This window comes from Camellia sinensis, chromosome 7 (assembly GCF_055761805.1).
Source record: "Camellia sinensis isolate YWXY chromosome 7, ASM5576180v1, whole genome shotgun sequence".
Taxonomy (NCBI): Eukaryota; Viridiplantae; Streptophyta; class Magnoliopsida; order Ericales; family Theaceae; genus Camellia; species Camellia sinensis.
In genome coordinates this window covers 112,982,296-112,989,047 of record NC_138967.1, presented here as the reverse complement: position 1 = coordinate 112,989,047, position 6,752 = coordinate 112,982,296, and the positions used below count along the sequence as shown (strand labels likewise).

General features: G+C 33.1%; 1 long non-coding RNA gene across 1 annotated transcript; it reads left to right on the top strand.

Annotated features, from left to right (window-relative positions):
* The first annotated feature begins 203 nt into the window (after positions 1–203).
* On the top strand, positions 204–5,703 carry LOC145795264 (uncharacterized). Its single transcript, XR_014335872.1, has 4 exons — positions 204–338; positions 824–950; positions 4,940–5,062; positions 5,387–5,703. It is a non-coding gene; the product is annotated as an uncharacterized LOC145795264 (long non-coding RNA).
* Positions 5,704–6,752: the final 1,049 nt, after the last annotated feature.

Below are 6,752 nucleotides of genomic sequence, written 5' to 3'. Positions count from 1 at the left end.
ACCAATTATAAAATTATTAATGACAAATATATTTTTATCACCAATAATTTTTAATATTTTAATATTATTTAGTGACAAAACTATATTTGTGGCCAATATTTTTATCTTTAGTAAAAAAATAATGTTGTCACCAATAAATAATTTAGTTACTAAATATTTTAAAAGGGAAATAAAAATATATTGGCGCCTGTAGAAGCAGATACAACAATCGATTCTTCTTCTCACATATACGACCACCAAACCTCACCCTACCTCACCTCACCTCAGCGCAGTGCAGACCGTAACGCTGCTCGCCATCGCAACCGTCGCTTGCCACCGCCACCGTCACATCCTCACAGGTACTCTCTCACTCTCGGTCTCTCTCTCTCTCTCTCTCTCTCTCTCTCTCTCACTCGAGGTCTGTATTTCTCTCTATTTCTCACTCTGTATACCTCGATCACTCTCTCTCCTTCTCTGTCAATCTGGATCTTCTCCCTCTCGGGTCATCTCTCTCTCTCTCTCTCTCTCTCCCTTCCCATATTTCCCTATCTCTCACACTTCATCTAGGGTTTATTCTTGTGTTGATTTCGTAAATGGGTTTGGTTGAAGTGTTTGATTTGTACGAAATTAATTAAATCTTGATGTCCAAAATGGGTTTGATTTTAGTTTTGTGGGTTTGATTTTAGTTTTGTGAAATTATGGGTTTATTGTGTTTGAATTGAAATTATGGATTTTAATTTTATGGGTTCATTGGGTTTTTTGTGGGTTTGATGTTGTGACTACACACACTCTCTCTCACTCTCTTACAGTTGCATTACTTTTTCCATGTCCACTGCTTTGCCAGTCAAATGAAGACTCTGTTTCTCAACACCTCCTTGATCTGGTAGATTCATTCAAAGAATGATATATGTATACTAAATACTCTCACACAAAGCATCTTGGAACAGATTTCCAGAGTCTACAGGAACCAGGTGATTTTCCCTCTAAGTTGTACTTGTTTCTTCATGATATGCATTCCCTTTGCTGCTGGTAAAGTTTGAAGGTCAATTGGCCTCATAAGCACTAAAAACAGAGTGAGATAAATAAAGCACAAGATGTTTAATTTGTTTCTACATTCATAATTTTTAGGCGTATCTAAACCTATATATGAATTATGTGTATTTTGATAACTATGGATAGATTTTGGGTTATTTTAGGGACATAAAAATTTTTAAAAATAATAAAAATAAACATATTCTGAATTTTCTGTAAATTTTGATTGATGTTTTGTGAAACTATTGTGTTACATTTTAATATGTATAAGAAGTTTGAACCCATTAGCTTCAATAAGTTTTAATGGGGTATGTGGCTCCACCCTTTGTGTGTGTCGGTGTGAGTATATATGGTTTCTCTATGTATGGAATTGTTTGCCATCTCAAAGTTTAGCTGCAAAGATTTATGGTAATAATTTCCAAAAAATCGAAAAATTGATTCCAGCTTGTGAAAATAAATTCATGACAGAAATGGAGAAGAAGAGGAGGACCAAAATTTATTTTGAAAATAGTTTCTAGAATAGTTCTCAAATTTGTAACATGTGAACTTGTACAAGCTTAATTTTAGCTTTATTTGCTTTACTAAGAGGTGGATCTTTCAAGCGTATTATTCAAGAAATTGTCAAAAGGCTCAACAGCGTATTATCATTTGTTGTTGCTAGGTGATAAAGAACTTGAACTCTTGCCATTAAGTGAGAAACTAAACTCTAGTTTGTTATCATTGGTCATTTATATTCATATTCTTAGTTGCTTTCGGTTCCAAACCCAAAAATGACTTCATTACTAAAGAATGTGTGTACACCATTCCTTAGCCTTAGGCCTGTCCTTTGTTTTATTTTTTTTAAATTTCACCTCAAATTGGTCTGAAGTTTATAAAATCAGGAGTAATCTAAATTCATTGAATAAAGATAACATCGAGAATCGAGTCAATGGCTATTGGTATTGGAATTGGATAAATTTTTCAATATCAGTAATGGGTTTTAAACCTTGCAAAAATGAGGCAAGCTAAAAGTTTTTAGTGGAGATCCAAATAGCAGGGTTTTGTCATCTCAATATATATATATATATATATATATATATTCTTGGTGAAAAAATGTGAAAATTTGAGTTTAGGTGAGTCGATTCGGTTGATAGGTTCCCTTTTGAAGGTTAGCTTTATAAACTGTACTGATGCATTTCATTTGTAATCTTGAATTTCAAGTTTAGAGATAATTTGATTTGCATGCTTTGGTCATAGTTGGGACAATGTTTGTTGAGTTAATTCAAGTAGAGTTTGTGCCATGGCTTTGGTAATGATACAGGCAGTTGAATAATGTGATAAGATCACTCTAATCTGACAGTTAAGAATGGTGCTTCTTGGACTTCTGGTGCAACTTGGTATTTTAATTGATTTATGGCATGCAATATATCTTATGACTTTATTATTTCTTCCTCTTTAGACCAGATGCTGGAAGTGTCTATCATGAAAATTCTTGTTCTTTTGTTGCTGATGTAGGTAAGCTTGTTTAAGTCTATTCTTGATTTTAGAGTGAAAACTTTTGTCAATCAATTGATACCAAATGCCCTTCTTAATGGTTTTGGTACTACAGCATTTTTCTCACTGTTGTCATTGTTTTTCATGATGTTGCTTTATTACTAAGCTAAATTTAGGCAGGTTTATTTTTTCATTATACTTCTCCTATGGTTTTAAAACAGTTGCAGATTCTTATATTGCAAATCTTGTTGTGAATAAGGGGGACCCTATTTATGATTTCTGCTGGTACCCATATCAGTAATGGGTTTTAAACCTTGCAAAAATGAGGCAAGCTAAAAGTTTTTAGTGGAGATCCAAATAGCAGGGTTTTGTCATCTCAATATATATATATATATATATATATTCTTGGTGAAAAAATGTGAAAATTTGAGTTTAGGTGAGTCGATTCGGTTGATAGGTTCCCTTTTGAAGGTTAGCTTTATAAACTGTACTGATGCATTTCATTTGTAATCTTGAATTTCAAGTTTAGAGATAATTTGATTTGCATGCTTTGGTCATAGTTGGGACAATGTTTGTTGAGTTAATTCAAGTAGAGTTTGTGCCATGGCTTTGGTAATGATACAGGCAGTTGAATAATGTGATAAGATCACTCTAATCTGACAGTTAAGAATGGTGCTTCTTGGACTTCTGGTGCAACTTGGTATTTTAATTGATTTATGGCATGCAATATATCTTATGACTTTATTATTTCTTCCTCTTTAGACCAGATGCTGGAAGTGTCTATCATGAAAATTCTTGTTCTTTTGTTACTGATGTAGGTAAGCTTGTTTAAGTCTATTCTTGATTTTAGAGTGAAAACTTTTGTCAATCAATTGATACCAAATGCCCTTCTTAATGGTTTTGGTACTACAGCATTTTTCTCACTGTTGTCATTGTTTTTCATGATGTTGCTTTATTACTAAGCTAAATTTAGGCAGGTTTATTTTTTCATTATACTTCTCCTATGGTTTTAAAACAGTTGCAGATTCTTATATTGCAAATCTTGTTGTGAATAAGGGGGACCCTATTTATGATTTCTGCTGGTACCCATATATGTCTGCGTCGGGTTCATCTCTTACCTTTCTTGTTAAGGGAGTTCTATAAAAAAGTACTCTGTAGTCCATTAATGTGAGATGGATTTACAGTAAGTAATGATACTATAATGAAAGTTTAACTGCTATAATGGTTAAGATTTCAGATCCAGTTACATGTGTGTTTGCAAGTACCACTCGTGATCATCCTATTAATCTTTGGGATGCTACTTCAGGCAAGGTTCTGTATAATTATTTCTAACATTTTTCTTAAGAGAAGAAAATATGTTTTGTTTACCTGAATAAAGATTTAAATTCTGATCTTGTAATATGTTGGAAGTTGATGGCCATCCCATGGCTACACCTATCCTTTGCTAAGCTATGAATGTCCGCTGAGTCTGATTTGTTAACGTGAATTTTTATGCTCAGTGGCAACTCATGAAAAAAATTCTATCATGCTACTGTAATAGGTATTAGTTTTTTCAACAAGTTTATAACTTGCCTTGTGTATTAGTTTCAAATTCAAATCGAAGACAGTGCTGGTTTCTCAAGTTTTCTCTGTATAAATTCATTCTGAATCAGCCTAAGTCCTTTGATTAAAGGTGTTTTCTGTCATATTGTATCATAATTCAGTCTTCATTTTGTTATTTGAGATCGGTAGTAATTGACAATTACACAATTTGAACAATCGTTTAGAGGTTAGTTTTTCTACTTTTTTTTTTTTAGGTCTTATCATCTTTTTTGTTGCTATTTCTAGATATATCTAAAAAAAAAAATATCAATGTTGTCCTCCCTGTGGAATAACAGATAAAAAAGGAATAAAAAGGACAATTATAACATTTAAAAGAAAAAAAGGAAAAAAAAGATGAGAATGGGCACTTTTTTTCATCTTGATAGTAAGGATACACTGTTGTCCTCCCTGTGGAATGCCATAATTGGTTCCAAAGGATTGCCAGTTCAAAGAATCATCAAATATTGTCTTGGATTGGATGATGATGATGGTGATGCTTGTGTTAATGATCTCCATGTTAAAAGCCTATGTGCTAGGCTGCAAGTATTTAGATTTGTTCACTTGTGATTTGTTTAAACTAAGTACAAATGTATATTCTTTCTTTCTTTTTTTTTTAAATTTAATTTTTAATAATAAATTTATCTTATATTTTTTTGTTTGCAATAGTTTTTGATTTTGTGTCACCTATATGTTTTACTTTTTAGTCGAAGTTTTGGGACCATTTCAGTTTTTATGGTCTACATGTTTGTTATACTTTATCTTTTGTGTTTAGTCCTAGAGGGTTATCTCTTATGCATTGAAGTAAAAGAAAGAAAAAACAATAACTAATACTGCTATAGTATCTCAATTTTCCCTGCTTAAAATTTTTTTGCAGGTCATTTAACTTGGAAAATGGTTTGGCATCTCACACAAAGGCCAATCACAGTGCCGGACAATACATGGATTTAAAGAGAGAGCTTCTGAGTTCTAATTAGAAAATCTATGCTCAGTCTATTAGGTAATTTTTATAACCCTAAATATATTAGACGGCTCGGGGAACGCCCCAAACACCTTGGGAGGGACCAATGTAAGTTGTGAAGTGTGTATTGAATGTGTTTTCTAATTAAATTTTTTATTTGCAGGAAGCATTTTGTTTTAATTACTGTAATATATTTTTGCACGTGGAGGGCTATATATATATGTATAATTTGACCTACCCATCATTTTTCATCTTCCTGCTAAATAGACTTTTTAATTTATTGTTTACATTTTTTATTTGCTGTAGTTTCTGCCTCTATGCTCCTTTTATGATATAAAATTTGTTTGAAACTGTCTGTGACAGGTCAAGAATGAGGAAGAGGAATTCAGCATTGGGCATCTTTCTGTTCTGATGATGAGTGTTAAAAACAACACACAGGTAATGCATACTTTTCTTCCCTGTAAATTGAGGATAATGTTGTACCAGTGAAATTTTGATAGAAGGGTCATAGTCTTTAAATGGTTAAAAGCGGTTGTCCTTGTGGCATGTAGATTCAGCTATATTGTTTTAGGAATGTAAACTGCAATTACACAACAGATGTTTTGCAACATATGCAGCTCTACATCAAAATCCATGAAAATCCCCTCTGTATATCTATAAAAAGAAATCCTTTTGCTGAATGAAGTGACCAATTTTTCTCCTGTAGTTAAAATTTTTCTCAGTAGTTGTTGGGTTTACCACTGTATTGAATCAGTAATTTTTTTTCGCAAAACATGACAATTGCCGACCAAGAGTTTTGGTCGCAAAAAATACATGTATTGCCGACCAAAATAGTACTTGGTCGTGGAATCTCACTTTTGCCGACCAAAAGTTTTGGTCGTGAAAAGTAACAAATGGCGACCAAAATTTTTTAGTCGCGGAATGTCACGATTGGCGACCAAAATTTTTTGGTCGCGGAATGTCACGATTGGCGACCAAAATTTTTGGTCGTTCAATGTGATAATTGGCGACCAAATTTTTTGGTCGCGAAATGTTTCAATTGGCGACTAAGATATTTGGTCGGGAAAATATCACTTTTCGCGACCAAAGTGTTTTCACGACTAAATGAATTAGTCGCGGGCATGATATATTTTGCGACCAAAAATTTGGTCGGCAAATCTGACTTTTCCCGACCAACCAAAATTTTGGTCGCGAATTACTTTTGCCGACCCTCAATTGGCGACCAAAGTAGCGACCAAAAAAATTGGTCGCGGATAACTTTTGCCGACCAAAAATGGGCTTTTAGCGACCAATTTTTTGGTCGGCAAAAGTGTTAATTCTTGTGGTGTATTTTCACTTTATTTTCTTCGCATTCCTTTTCCTTCTCTCACAATTAACTTTTCTTTTCACTTCTCTTCCCCTCAATCCTAACAAAGTGTAAGAGCACCTCTCTCTGATATGTCAATTCTAATGTGACAGCCCAACAACTCTATTTTGACTGCAAGAATGAATTATATTTGATGTGTCAAAAGCTGACATGACTTTTGACATCACCCCTTAATATCAATTTTGACATGATCTCACTTCATGCTTTTTCTTTTCTTTTTTTTTTTCCTTCAAATAAAAGAAGACTGTGATTGTCAAGTTCTCACATCATCCTTTTTTCTTTTTCTTTTTTATATCAACGGTAATATTTTTTTTTATTTTTTAGATGATTTAACCAATCTTTTGTGTACTTAGGCCATCTCTA